This window comes from Sceloporus occidentalis, unplaced genomic scaffold, assembly GCF_023333645.1.
Source record: "Sceloporus occidentalis isolate IW3139 unplaced genomic scaffold, rSceOcc1.0.p SCAF_300, whole genome shotgun sequence".
In the NCBI taxonomy this organism is placed as follows: Eukaryota; Metazoa; Chordata; class Lepidosauria; order Squamata; family Phrynosomatidae; genus Sceloporus; species Sceloporus occidentalis.
In genome coordinates this window covers 467663-483283 of record NW_028317280.1, presented here as the reverse complement: position 1 = coordinate 483283, position 15621 = coordinate 467663, and the positions used below count along the sequence as shown (strand labels likewise).

At 38.0% G+C, this 15621-nt stretch overlaps 8 non-coding genes across 8 annotated transcripts; all 8 read right to left on the bottom strand.

Annotated features, from left to right (window-relative positions):
• Positions 1–2199: 2199 nt before the first annotated feature.
• TRNAA-AGC (transfer RNA alanine (anticodon AGC)) lies at positions 2200–2272 on the bottom strand. The gene has a single exon. It is a non-coding gene; the product is annotated as a tRNA-Ala (tRNA).
• Positions 2273–4844: 2572 nt separating this feature from the next.
• Positions 4845–4917, bottom strand: TRNAA-AGC (transfer RNA alanine (anticodon AGC)). The gene has a single exon. It is a non-coding gene; the product is annotated as a tRNA-Ala (tRNA).
• Positions 4918–7821: 2904 nt separating this feature from the next.
• On the bottom strand, positions 7822–7894 carry TRNAA-AGC (transfer RNA alanine (anticodon AGC)). Its single transcript has one exon. It is a non-coding gene; the product is annotated as a tRNA-Ala (tRNA).
• An 808-nt stretch (positions 7895–8702) lies between these two features.
• Positions 8703–8775, bottom strand: TRNAA-UGC (transfer RNA alanine (anticodon UGC)). The gene has a single exon. It is a non-coding gene; the product is annotated as a tRNA-Ala (tRNA).
• A 1691-nt stretch (positions 8776–10466) lies between these two features.
• On the bottom strand, positions 10467–10539 carry TRNAA-AGC (transfer RNA alanine (anticodon AGC)). The gene has a single exon. It is a non-coding gene; the product is annotated as a tRNA-Ala (tRNA).
• A 1155-nt stretch (positions 10540–11694) lies between these two features.
• On the bottom strand, positions 11695–11767 carry TRNAA-UGC (transfer RNA alanine (anticodon UGC)). The gene has a single exon. It is a non-coding gene; the product is annotated as a tRNA-Ala (tRNA).
• Positions 11768–13558: 1791 nt separating this feature from the next.
• On the bottom strand, positions 13559–13631 carry TRNAA-AGC (transfer RNA alanine (anticodon AGC)). The gene has a single exon. It is a non-coding gene; the product is annotated as a tRNA-Ala (tRNA).
• A 520-nt stretch (positions 13632–14151) lies between these two features.
• On the bottom strand, positions 14152–14224 carry TRNAA-UGC (transfer RNA alanine (anticodon UGC)). The gene has a single exon. It is a non-coding gene; the product is annotated as a tRNA-Ala (tRNA).
• Positions 14225–15621: the final 1397 nt, after the last annotated feature.

Here is a 15621-nt window from a genome sequence, read left to right as displayed (position 1 = left end):
TACTGCTCTAATTACACATGAAACCAAGAAAACACTTGAAAAGCACATGAAAAATCTGTGGAAAAGCATAAGGTCTATATAGTTGGTTTCCCTCCAATTTATTGCCAGCGTTAAGCACAAAATTATTGAAAATTTATAAAGTATAGATAAAGTAACTGGAGAATGCAGGCATCGATCCCGCTACCTATCGCATGCTAAGCGAGCACTCTACCATCCGAGCTAATTCCCCTTGATAGTGGTGTCCCTTGTTTTAGGTGAAACAGGGAAACAGTGTATTTGCTGCATGTAATGTACTGATGGGCTTGCTGAAACCAAGAAAACACTTGAAAAGCACATGAAAAATCTGTGGGAAAGCATAAGGTCTATATAGTTTGTTTCCCTCCAATTTATTGCCAGCGTTAAGCACAACATTATTGAAAATGTATAAAGTATAAATAATTAACTGGAGAATGCGGCCATTGATCCCGCTGCCTCTCGCATGTAAAGCGAGCGCTCTACCATTTGAGCTAATTCCCCTACATAACTCTCTACCTTTTAGTTGAAACTGGGAAACAGTGTATTTGCTGCAAGGGATGTACTGATGGGCTTGCTGCATGTACTGCTCTAATTACACATGAAACCAAGAAAACACTTGAAAAGCACATGAAAAATCTGTGGGAAAGCATAAGGTCATCATGATGACCATTGTGATGATGTCATCATGATGATGTCATCATGAACCCATTATGATGTCGCCATGATGATGTCATCATAAACCCACTATGATGATGTCATCATGAACACATTGTGATGTCATCATGATGATGTCATCATAAACCCATTATGATGTCGTCATCATGAACCCATTATGATGTCGTCATCATGAACCCATTATGATGTCGTCATCATGAAACCATTATGATGTTACCATGATGATGTCATCATGAACCCATTATGATGTCGTCATGATGATGTCATCATGAACCCATTATGATGTCGTCATGATGATGTCATCATGAACCCATTATGATGTCGTCATGATGTCATCATGAACCCATTATGATTATGTCATCACGAACCCTTTATGATGTCGTCATGATAATGTCATCATGAACCCATTATGATGTTGTCATGATGATGTCATCATGAACCCATTATGATGTTGTCATGATGATGTCATCATGAACCCATTATGATGTCATCATGAACCCATTATGATGATGTCATCATGAACCTATTATGATGGTTTCATGATGATGTCATCATGAACCCATTATGAAGTCGTCGTGATGATGGCACCATGGACCCATTATGATGATGTCATCATGAACACATTGTGATGTCATCATGATGATGTCATCATAAACCCATTATGATGTTGTCATGATGATGTCATCATGAACCCATTATGATGTTGCCATGATGATGTCATCATGAACCCATTATGATGTCATCATGATGATGTCATCATGAACCCATTATGATGTCGTCATGATGATGTCATCATGAACCCTTTATGATGTCGTCATGATAATGTCATCATGAACCCATTATGATGTTGTCATGATGATGTCATTATGAACCCATTATGATGATGTCATTATGAACCCATTGTGATGATGTCACCACGAACCCATTATGATGTGGTCATGATGATGTCATCATGAACTAATTATGATGTCGTCATGATGATGTCATCATGAACCCATTATTATGTCATCATGCACCCATTATGATGTCATCATGACGATGTCATCATGAACCCATTATGATGACGTCATGATGATGTCATCATGAACCCATTACGATGACATCATGATGATATCATCATGAACCCATTATGATGTCGTCATGATGATGTCATCATGAACCCATTGTGATGATGTCATCATGAACCCATTGTGATGTCATCATGATGATGTCATCATGAACCCATTGTGATGTCATCATGATGCTAGCGCTCTACTATTTGAGCTAATTCCCCTACATAACTTTCTACCTTTTAGGTGAAACAGGGAAACAGTGTATTTGCTGCAAGTAATGTACTGATGGGCTTGCTGCATGTACTGCTCTAATTACACATGAAACCAAGAAAACACTTGAAAAGCACATGAAAAATCTGTGGAAAAGCATAAGGTCTATATAGTTTGTTTCCCTCCAATTTATTGCCAGCGTTAAGCACAAAATTATTGAAAATTTATAAAGTATAAATAAAGTAACTGGAGAATGCAGGCATCGATCCTGCTACCTCTCGCATGCTAAGCGAGCGCTCTACCATTTGAGCTAATTCCCCTTGATAGTGTCACTTGTTTTAGGAGAAACAGGGAAACAGTGTATTTGCTGCAAGTAATGTACTGATGTGCTTGCTGCATGTACTGCTCTAATTACACATGAAACCAAGAAAACACTTGAAAAGCACATGAAAAATCTGTGGAAAATCATAAGGTCTATATAGTTTGTTTCCCTCCAATTTATTGCCAGCGTTAAGCACAAAATTATTGAAAATGTATAAAGTATAAATAATGTAACTGGAGAATGCAGGCATCGATCCTGCTACCTCTCGCATGCTAAGCGAGCACTCTACCATTTGAGCTAATTCCCCTTGACAGCGTCCCTTGTTTTAGGTGAAACATGGAAACAGTGTATTTGCTGCATGTAATATACTGATGGGCTTGCTGAAACCAAGAAAACACTTGAAAACCACATGAAAAATCTGTGGAAAAGCATAAGGTCTATATAGTTTGTTTCCCTCCAATTTATTGCCAGCGTTAAGCACAAAATTATTGAAAATTTATAAAGTATAAATAAAGTAACTGGAGAAGGCAGGCATCGATCCGGCTACCTCTCGCATGCTGAGCGAGCACTCTACCATTTGAGCTAATTCCCCTTGATAGTGGTGTCCCTTGTTTTAGGTGAAACAGGGAAACAGTGTATTTGCTGCATGTAATGTACTGATGGGCTTGCTGAAACCAAGAAAACACTTGAAAAGCACATGAAAAATCTGTGGGAAAGCATAAGGTCTATATAGTTTGTTTCCCTCCAATTTATTGCCAGCGTTAAGCACAACATTATTGAAAATGTATAAAGTATAAATAATTAACTGGAGAACGCGGGCATTGATCCCGCTGCCTCTCGCATGCAAAGCGAGCGCTCTACCATTTGAGCTAATTCCCCTACATAACTTTCTACCTTTTAGTTGAAACTGGGAAACAGTGTATTTGCTGCAAGAAATGTACTGATGGGCTTGCTGCATGTACTGCTCTAATTACACATGAAACCAAGAAAACACTTGAAAAGCACATGAAAAATCTGTGGGAAAGCATAAGGTCATCATGATGACCATTGTGATGATGTCATCATGATGATGTCATCATGAACCCATTATGATGTCGCCATGATGATGTCATCATAAACCCACTATGATGATGTCATCATGAACACATTGTGATGTCATCATGATGATGTCATCATAAACCCATTATGATGTCGTCATCATGAACCCATTATGATGTCGTCATCATGAACCCATTATGATGTCGTCATCATGAAACCATTATGATGTTACCATGATGATGTCATCATGAACCCATTATGATGTCGTCATGATGATGTCATCATGAACCCATTATGATGTCGTCATGATGATGTCATCATGAACCCATTATGATGTCGTCATGATGTCATCATGAACCCATTATGATTATGTCATCACAAACCCTTTATGATGTCGTCATGATAATGTCATCATGAACCCATTATGATGTTGTCATGATGATGTCATCATGAACCCATTATGATGTTGTCATGATGATGTCATCATGAACCCATTATGATGTCATCATGATGTCATCATGAACCCATTATGATGATGTCATCATGAACCTATTATGATGGTTTCATGATGATGTCATCATGAACCCATTATGAAGTCGTCGTGATGATGGCACCATGAACCCATTATGATGATGTCATCATGAACACATTGTGATGTCATCATGATGATGTCATCATAAACCCATTATGATGTTGTCATGATGATGTCATCATGAACCCATTATGATGTTGCCATGATGATGTCATCATGAACCCATTATGATGTCATCATGATGATGTCATCATGAACCCATTATGATGTCGTCATGATGATGTCATCATGAACCCTTTATGATGTCGTCATGATAATGTCATCATGAACCCATTATGATGTTGTCATGATGATGTCATTATGAACCCATTATGATGATGTCATTATGAACCCATTGTGATGATGTCACCACGAACCCATTATGATGTGGTCATGATGATGTCATCATGAACTAATTATGATGTCGTCATGATGATGTCATCATGAACCCATTATTATGTCATCATGCACCCATTATGATGTCATCATGACGATGTCATCATGAACCCATTATGATGACGTCATGATGATGTCATCATGAACCCATTACGATGACATCATGATGATATCATCATGAACCCATTATGATGTCGTCATGATGATGTCATCATGAACCCATTGTGATGATATCATGAACCCATTGTGATGTCATCATGATGATGTCATCATGAACCCATTGTGATGTCATCATGATGCTAGCGCTCTACTATTTGAGCTAATTCCCCTACATAACTTTCTACCTTTTAGGTGAAACAGGGAAACAGTGTATTTGCTGCAAGTAATGTACTGATGGGCTTGCTGCATGTACTGCTCTAATTACACATGAAACCAAGAAAACACTTGAAAAGCACATGAAAAATCTGTGGAAAAGCATAAGGTCTATATAGTTTGTTTCCCTCCAATTTATTGCCAGCGTTAAGCACAAAATTATTGAAAATTTATAAAGTATAAATAAAGTAACTGGAGAATGCAGGCATCGATCCTGCTACCTCTCGCATGCTAAGCGAGCGCTCTACCATTTGAGCTAATTCCCCTTGATAGTGTCACTTGTTTTAGGAGAAACAGGGAAACAGTGTATTTGCTGCAAGTAATGTACTGATGTGCTTGCTGCATGTACTGCTCTAATTACACATGAAACCAAGAAAACACTTGAAAAGCACATGAAAAATCTGTGGAAAATCATAAGGTCTATATAGTTTGTTTCCCTCCAATTTATTGCCAGCGTTAAGCACAAAATTATTGAAAATGTATAAATAATGTAACTGGAGAATGCAGGCATCGATCCTGCTACCTCTCGCATGCTAAGCGAGCACTCTACCATTTGAGCTAATTCCCCTTGATAGTGTCCCTTGTTTTAGGTGAAACATGGAAACAGTGTATTTGCTGCATGTAATGTACTGATGGGCTTGCTGAAACCAAGAAAACACTTGAAAAGCACATGAAAAATCTGTGGAAAAGCATAAGGTCTATATAGTTTGTTTCCCTCCAATTTATTGCCAGCGTTAAGCACAAAATTATTGAAAATTTATAAAGTATAAATAAAGTAACTGGAGAATGCAGGCATCGATCCAGCTACCTCTCGCATGCTGAGCGAGCACTCTACCATTTGAGCTAATTCCCCTTGATGCTAAGCGAGCACTCTACCATTTGAGCTAATTCTCCTACATACCTTTCTTCTTTTTAGGTTAAACAGGGAAACTGTATTTGCTGCAAGTAATGCACTGATGGCTTGCTGCATGTACTGCTCTAATTACACATGAAACCAAGAAAACACTTGAAAAGCACATGAAAAATCTGTGGAAAAGCATAAGGTCTATATAGTTGGTTTCCCTCCAATTTATTGCCAGCGTTAAGCACAAAATTATTGAAAATTTATAAAGTATAGATAAAGTAACTGGAGAATGCAGGCATCGATCCCGCTACCTATCGCATGCTAAGCGAGCACTCTACCATCCGAGCTAATTCCCCTTGATAGTGGTGTCCCTTGTTTTAGGTGAAACAGGGAAACAGTGTATTTGCTGCATGTAATGTACTGATGGGCTTGCTGAAACCAAGAAAACACTTGAAAAGCACATGAAAAATCTGTGGGAAAGCATAAGGTCTATATAGTTTGTTTCCCTCCAATTTATTGCCAGCGTTAAGCACAACATTATTGAAAATGTATAAAGTATAAATAATTAACTGGAGAATGCGGCCATTGATCCCGCTGCCTCTCGCATGTAAAGCGAGCGCTCTACCATTTGAGCTAATTCCCCTACATAACTCTCTACCTTTTAGTTGAAACTGGGAAACAGTGTATTTGCTGCAAGGGATGTACTGATGGGCTTGCTGCATGTACTGCTCTAATTACACATGAAACCAAGAAAACACTTGAAAAGCACATGAAAAATCTGTGGGAAAGCATAAGGTCATCATGATGACCATTGTGATGATGTCATCATGATGATGTCATCATGAACCCATTATGATGTCGCCATGATGATGTCATCATAAACCCACTATGATGATGTCATCATGAACACATTGTGATGTCATCATGATGATGTCATCATAAACCCATTATGATGTCGTCATCATGAACCCATTATGATGTCGTCATCATGAACCCATTATGATGTCGTCATCATGAAACCATTATGATGTTACCATGATGATGTCATCATGAACCCATTATGATGTCGTCATGATGATGTCATCATGAACCCATTATGATGTCGTCATGATGATGTCATCATGAACCCATTATGATGTCGTCATGATGTCATCATGAACCCATTATGATTATGTCATCACGAACCCTTTATGATGTCGTCATGATAATGTCATCATGAACCCATTATGATGTTGTCATGATGATGTCATCATGAACCCATTATGATGTTGTCATGATGATGTCATCATGAACCCATTATGATGTCATCATGAACCCATTATGATGATGTCATCATGAACCTATTATGATGGTTTCATGATGATGTCATCATGAACCCATTATGAAGTCGTCGTGATGATGGCACCATGAACCCATTATGATGATGTCATCATGAACACATTGTGATGTCATCATGATGATGTCATCATAAACCCATTATGATGTTGTCATGATGATGTCATCATGAACCCATTATGATGTTGCCATGATGATGTCATCATGAACCCATTATGATGTCATCATGATGATGTCATCATGAACCCATTATGATGTCGTCATGATGATGTCATCATGAACCCTTTATGATGTCGTCATGATAATGTCATCATGAACCCATTATGATGTTGTCATGATGATGTCATTATGAACCCATTATGATGATGTCATTATGAACCCATTGTGATGATGTCACCACGAACCCATTATGATGTGGTCATGATGATGTCATCATGAACTAATTATGATGTCGTCATGATGATGTCATCATGAACCCATTATTATGTCATCATGCACCCATTATGATGTCATCATGACGATGTCATCATGAACCCATTATGATGACGTCATGATGATGTCATCATGAACCCATTACGATGACATCATGATGATATCATCATGAACCCATTATGATGTCGTCATGATGATGTCATCATGAACCCATTGTGATGATGTCATCATGAACCCATTGTGATGTCATCATGATGATGTCATCATGAACCCATTGTGATGTCATCATGATGCTAGCGCTCTACTATTTGAGCTAATTCCCCTACATAACTTTCTACCTTTTAGGTGAAACAGGGAAACAGTGTATTTGCTGCAAGTAATGTACTGATGGGCTTGCTGCATGTACTGCTCTAATTACACATGAAACCAAGAAAACACTTGAAAAGCACATGAAAAATCTGTGGAAAAGCATAAGGTCTATATAGTTTGTTTCCCTCCAATTTATTGCCAGCGTTAAGCACAAAATTATTGAAAATTTATAAAGTATAAATAAAGTAACTGGAGAATGCAGGCATCGATCCTGCTACCTCTCGCATGCTAAGCGAGCGCTCTACCATTTGAGCTAATTCCCCTTGATAGTGTCACTTGTTTTAGGAGAAACAGGGAAACAGTGTATTTGCTGCAAGTAATGTACTGATGTGCTTGCTGCATGTACTGCTCTAATTACACATGAAACCAAGAAAACACTTGAAAAGCACATGAAAAATCTGTGGAAAATCATAAGGTCTATATAGTTTGTTTCCCTCCAATTTATTGCCAGCGTTAAGCACAAAATTATTGAAAATGTATAAAGTATAAATAATGTAACTGGAGAATGCAGGCATCGATCCTGCTACCTCTCGCATGCTAAGCGAGCACTCTACCATTTGAGCTAATTCCCCTTGATAGTGTCCCTTGTTTTAGGTGAAACATGGAAACAGTGTATTTGCTGCATGTAATGTACTGATGGGCTTGCTGAAACCAAGAAAACACTTGAAAAGCACATGAAAAATCTGTGGAAAAGCATAAGGTCTATATAGTTGGTTTCCCTCCAATTTATTGCCAGCGTTAAGCACAAAATTATTGAAAATTTATAAAGTATAGATAAAGTAACTGGAGAATGCAGGCATCGATCCCGCTACCTATCGCATGCTAAGCGAGCACTCTACCATCCGAGCTAATTCCCCTTGATAGTGGTGTCCCTTGTTTTAGGTGAAACAGGGAAACAGTGTATTTGCTGCATGTAATGTACTGATGGGCTTGCTGAAACCAAGAAAACACTTGAAAAGCACATGAAAAATCTGTGGGAAAGCATAAGGTCTATATAGTTTGTTTCCCTCCAATTTATTGCCAGCGTTAAGCACAACATTATTGAAAATGTATAAAGTATAAATAATTAACTGGAGAATGCGGGCATTGATCCCGCTGCCTCTCGCATGCAAAGCGAGCGCTCTACCATTTGAGCTAATTCCCCTACATAACTTTCTACCTTTTAGTTGAAACTGGGAAACAGTGTATTTGCTGCAAGAAATGTACTGATGGGCTTGCTGCATGTACTGCTCTAATTACACATGAAACCAAGAAAACACTTGAAAAGCACATGAAAAATCTGTGGGAAAGCATAAGGTCATCATGATGACCATTGTGATGATGTCATCATGATGATGTCATCATGAACCCATTATGATGTCGCCATGATGATGTCATCATAAACCCACTATGATGATGTCATCATGAACACATTGTGATGTCATCATGATGATGTCATCATAAACCCATTATGATGTCGTCATCATGAACCCATTATGATGTCGTCATCATGAACCCATTATGATGTCGTCATCATGAAACCATTATGATGTTACCATGATGATGTCATCATGAACCCATTATGATGTCGTCATGATGATGTCATCATGAACCCATTATGATGTCGTCATGATGATGTCATCATGAACCCATTATGATGTCGTCATGATGTCATCATGAACCCATTATGATTATGTCATCACAAACCCTTTATGATGTCGTCATGATAATGTCATCATGAACCCATTATGATGTTGTCATGATGATGTCATCATGAACCCATTATGATGTTGTCATGATGATGTCATCATGAACCCATTATGATGTCATCATGATGTCATCATGAACCCATTATGATGATGTCATCATGAACCTATTATGATGGTTTCATGATGATGTCATCATGAACCCATTATGAAGTCGTCGTGATGATGGCACCATGAACCCATTATGATGATGTCATCATGAACACATTGTGATGTCATCATGATGATGTCATCATAAACCCATTATGATGTTGTCATGATGATGTCATCATGAACCCATTATGATGTTGCCATGATGATGTCATCATGAACCCATTATGATGTCATCATGATGATGTCATCATGAACCCATTATGATGTCGTCATGATGATGTCATCATGAACCCTTTATGATGTCGTCATGATAATGTCATCATGAACCCATTATGATGTTGTCATGATGATGTCATTATGAACCCATTATGATGATGTCATTATGAACCCATTGTGATGATGTCACCACGAACCCATTATGATGTGGTCATGATGATGTCATCATGAACTAATTATGATGTCGTCATGATGATGTCATCATGAACCCATTATTATGTCATCATGCACCCATTATGATGTCATCATGACGATGTCATCATGAACCCATTATGATGACGTCATGATGATGTCATCATGAACCCATTACGATGACATCATGATGATATCATCATGAACCCATTATGATGTTGTCATGATGATGTCATCATGAACCCATTGTGATGATATCATGAACCCATTGTGATGTCATCATGATGATGTCATCATGAACCCATTGTGATGTCATCATGATGCTAGCGCTCTACTATTTGAGCTAATTCCCCTACATAACTTTCTACCTTTTAGGTGAAACAGGGAAACAGTGTATTTGCTGCAAGTAATGTACTGATGGGCTTGCTGCATGTACTGCTCTAATTACACATGAAACCAAGAAAACACTTGAAAAGCACATGAAAAATCTGTGGAAAAGCATAAGGTCTATATAGTTTGTTTCCCTCCAATTTATTGCCAGCGTTAAGCACAAAATTATTGAAAATTTATAAAGTATAAATAAAGTAACTGGAGAATGCAGGCATCGATCCTGCTACCTCTCGCATGCTAAGCGAGCGCTCTACCATTTGAGCTAATTCCCCTTGATAGTGTCACTTGTTTTAGGAGAAACAGGGAAACAGTGTATTTGCTGCAAGTAATGTACTGATGTGCTTGCTGCATGTACTGCTCTAATTACACATGAAACCAAGAAAACACTTGAAAAGCACATGAAAAATCTGTGGAAAATCATAAGGTCTATATAGTTTGTTTCCCTCCAATTTATTGCCAGCGTTAAGCACAAAATTATTGAAAATGTATAAAGTATAAATAATGTAACTGGAGAATGCAGGCATCGATCCTGCTACCTCTCGCATGCTAAGCGAGCACTCTACCATTTGAGCTAATTCCCCTTGATAGGGTCCCTTGTTTTAGGTGAAACATGGAAACAGTGTATTTGCTGCATGTAATGTACTGATGGGCTTGTTGAAACCAAGAAAACACTTGAAAAGCACATGAAAAATCTGTGGAAAAGCATAAGGTCTATATAGTTTGTTTCCCTCCAATTTATTGCCAGCGTTAAGCACAAAATTATTGAAAATTTATAAAGTATAAATAAAGTAACTGGAGAATGCAGGCATCGATCCAGCTACCTCTCGCATGCTGAGCGAGCACTCTACCATTTGAGCTAATTCCCCTTGATGCAAAGCAAGCACTCTACCATTTGAGCTAATTCTCCTACATACCTTTCTTCTTTTTAGGTTAAACAGGGAAACTGTATTTGCTGCAAGTAATGCACTGATGGCTTGCTGCATGTACTGCTCTAATTACACATGAAACCAAGAAAACACTTGAAAAGCACATGAAAAATCTGTGGAAAAGCATAAGGTCTATATAGTTGGTTTCCCTCCAATTTATTGCCAGCGTTAAGCACAAAATTATTGAAAATTTATAAAGTATAGATAAAGTAACTGGAGAATGCAGGCATCGATCCCGCTACCTATCGCATGCTAAGCGAGCACTCTACCATCCGAGCTAATTCCCCTTGATAGTGGTGTCCCTTGTTTTAGGTGAAACAGGGAAACAGTGTATTTGCTGCATGTAATGTACTGATGGGCTTGCTGAAACCAAGAAAACACTTGAAAAGCACATGAAAAATCTGTGGGAAAGCATAAGGTCTATATAGTTTGTTTCCCTCCAATTTATTGCCAGCGTTAAGCACAACATTATTGAAAATGTATAAAGTATAAATAATTAACTGGAGAATGCGGGCATTGATCCCGCTGCCTCTCGCATGCAAAGCGAGCGCTCTACCATTTGAGCTAATTCCCCTACATAACTTTCTACCTTTTAGTTGAAACTGGGAAACAGTGTATTTGCTGCAAGAAATGTACTGATGGGCTTGCTGCATGTACTGCTCTAATTACACATGAAACCAAGAAAACACTTGAAAAGCACATGAAAAATCTGTGGGAAAGCATAAGGTCATCATGATGACCATTGTGATGATGTCATCATGATGATGTCATCATGAACCCATTATGATGTCGCCATGATGATGTCATCATAAACCCACTATGATGATGTCATCATGAACACATTGTGATGTCATCATGATGATGTCATCATAAACCCATTATGATGTCGTCATCATGAACCCATTATGATGTCGTCATCATGAACCCATTATGATGTCGTCATCATGAAACCATTATGATGTTACCATGATGATGTCATCATGAACCCATTATGATGTCGTCATGATGATGTCATCATGAACCCATTATGATGTCATCATGATGATGTCATCATGAACCCATTATGATGTCGTCATGATGTCATCATGAACCCATTATGATTATGTCATCATGAACCCTTTATGATGTCGTCATGATAATGTCATGATGAACCCATTATGATGTTGTCATGATGACGTCATCATGAACCCATTATGATGTTGTCATGATGATGTCATCATGAACCCATTATGATGTCATCATGATGTCATCATGAACCCATTATGATGATGTCATCATGAACCTATTATGATGGTTTCATGATGATGTCATCATGAACCCATTATGATGTCGTCGTGATGATGTCACCATGAACCCATTATGATGATGTCATCATGAACACATTGTGATGTCATCATGATGATGTCATCATAAACCCATTATGATGTTGTCATGATGATATCATCATGAACCCATTATGATGTTGCCATGATGATGTCATCATGAACCCATTATGATGTCATCATGATGATGTCATCATGAACCCATTATGATGTCGTCATGATGATGTCATCATGAACCCTTTATGATGTCGTCATGATAATGTCATCATGAACCCATTATGATGTTGTCATGATGATGTCATTATGAACCCATTATGATGATGTCATTATGAACCCATTGTGATGATGTCACCACGAACCCATTATGATGTGGTCATGATGATGTCATCATGAACTAATTATGATGTCGTCATGATGATGTCATCATGAACCCATTATTATGTCATCATGCACCCATTATGATGTCATCATGACGATGTCATCATGAACCCATTATGATGACGTCATGATGATGTCATCATGAACCCATTACGATGACATCATGATGATGTCTTCATTAACCCATTACGATGACATCATGATGATGTCATCATTAACCCATTATGATGATGTCATCATGAACCCATTATGATGTTGTCATGATGATATCATCATGAACCCATTATGATGTCGTCATGATGATGTCATCATGAACCCATTGTGATGATGTCATCATGAACCCATTGTGATGTCATCATGATGATGTCATCATGAACCCATTGTGATGTCATCATGATGCTAGCGCTCTACTATTTGAGCTAATTCCCCTACATAACTTTCTACCTTTTAGGTGAAACAGGGAAACAGTGTATTTGCTGCAAGTAATGTACTGATGGGCTTGCTGCATGTACTGCTCTAATTACACATGAAACCAAGAAAACACTTGAAAAGCACATGAAAAATCTGTGGAAAAGCATAAGGTCTATATAGTTTGTTTCCCTCCAATTTATTGCCAGCGTTAAGCACAAAATTATTGAAAATTTATAAAGTATAAATAAAGTAACTGGAGAATGCAGGCATCGATCCTGCTACCTCTCGCATGCTAAGCGAGCGCTCTACCATTTGAGCTAATTCCCCTTGATAGTGTCACTTGTTTTAGGAGAAACAGGGAAACAGTGTATTTGCTGCAAGTAATGTACTGATGTGCTTGCTGCATGTACTGCTCTAATTACACATGAAACCAAGAAAACACTTGAAAAGCACATGAAAAATCTGTGGAAAATCATAAGGTCTATATAGTTTGTTTCCCTCCAATTTATTGCCAGCGTTAAGCACAAAATTATTGAACATGTATAAAGTATAAATAATGTAACTGGAGAATGCAGGCATCGATCCTGCTACCTCTCGCATGGTAAGCGAGCACTCTACCATTTGAGCTAATTCCCCTTGATAGTGTCCCTTGTTTTAGGTGAAACATGGAAACAGTGTATTTGCTGCATGTAATGTACTGATGGGCTTGCTGAAACCAAGAAAACACTTGAAAAGCACATGAAAAATCTGTGGGAAAGCATAAGGTCTATATAGTTTGTTTCCCTCCAATTTATTGCCAGCGTTAAGCACAACATTATTGAAAATGTATAAAGTATAAATAATTAACTGGAGAATGCGGGCATTGATCCCGCTGCCTCTCGCATGCAAAGCGAGCGCTCTACCATTTGAGCTAATTCCCCTACATAACTTTCTACCTTTTAGTTGAAACTGGGAAACAGTGTATTTGCTGCAAGAAATGTACTGATGGGCTTGCTGCATGTACTGCTCTAATTACACATGAAACCAAGAAAACACTTGAAAAGCACATGAAAAATCTGTGGGAAAGCATAAGGTCATCATGATGACCATTGTGATGATGTCATCATGATGATGTCATCATGAACCCATTATGATGTCGCCATGATGATGTCATCATAAACCCACTATGATGATGTCATCATGAACACATTGTGATGTCATCATGATGATGTCATCATAAACCCATTATGATGTCGTCATCATGAACCCATTATGATGTCGTCATCATGAACCCATTATGATGTCGTCATCATGAAACCATTATGATGTTACCATGATGATGTCATCATGAACCCATTATGATGTCGTCATGATGATGTCATCATGAACCCATTATGATGTCATCATGATGATGTCATCATGAACCCATTATGATGTCGTCATGATGTCATCATGAACCCATTATGATTATGTCATCATGAACCCTTTATGATGTCGTCATGATAATGTCATGATGAACCCATTATGATGTTGTCATGATGACGTCATCATGAACCCATTATGATGTTGTCATGATGATGTCATCATGAACCCATTATGATGTCATCATGATGTCATCATGAACCCATTATGATGATGTCATCATGAACCTATTATGATGGTTTCATGATGATGTCATCATGAACCCATTATGATGTCGTCGTGATGATGTCACCATGAACCCATTATGATGATGTCATCATGAACACATTGTGATGTCATCATGATGATGTCATCATAAACCCATTATGATGTTGTCATGATGATGTCATCATGAACCCATTATGATGTTGCCATGATGATGTCATCATGAACCCATTATGATGTCATCATGATGATGTCATCATGAACCCATTATGATGTCGTCATGATGATGTCATCATGAACCCTTTATGATGTCGTCATGATAATGTCATCATGAACCCATTATGATGTTGTCATGATGATGTCATTATGAACCCATTATGATGATGTCATTATGAACCCATTGTGATGATGTCACCACGAACCCATTATGATGTGGTCATGATGATGTCATCATGAACTAATTATGATGTCGTCATGATGATGTCATCATGAACCCATTATTATGTCATCATGCACCCATTATGATGTCATCATGACGATGTCATCATGAACCCATTATGATGACGTCATGATGATGTCATCATGAACCCATTACGATGACATCATGATGATGTCTTCATTAACCCATTACGATGACATCATGATGATGTCATCATTAACCCATTATGATGATGTCATCATGAACCCATTATGATGTTGTCATGATGATATC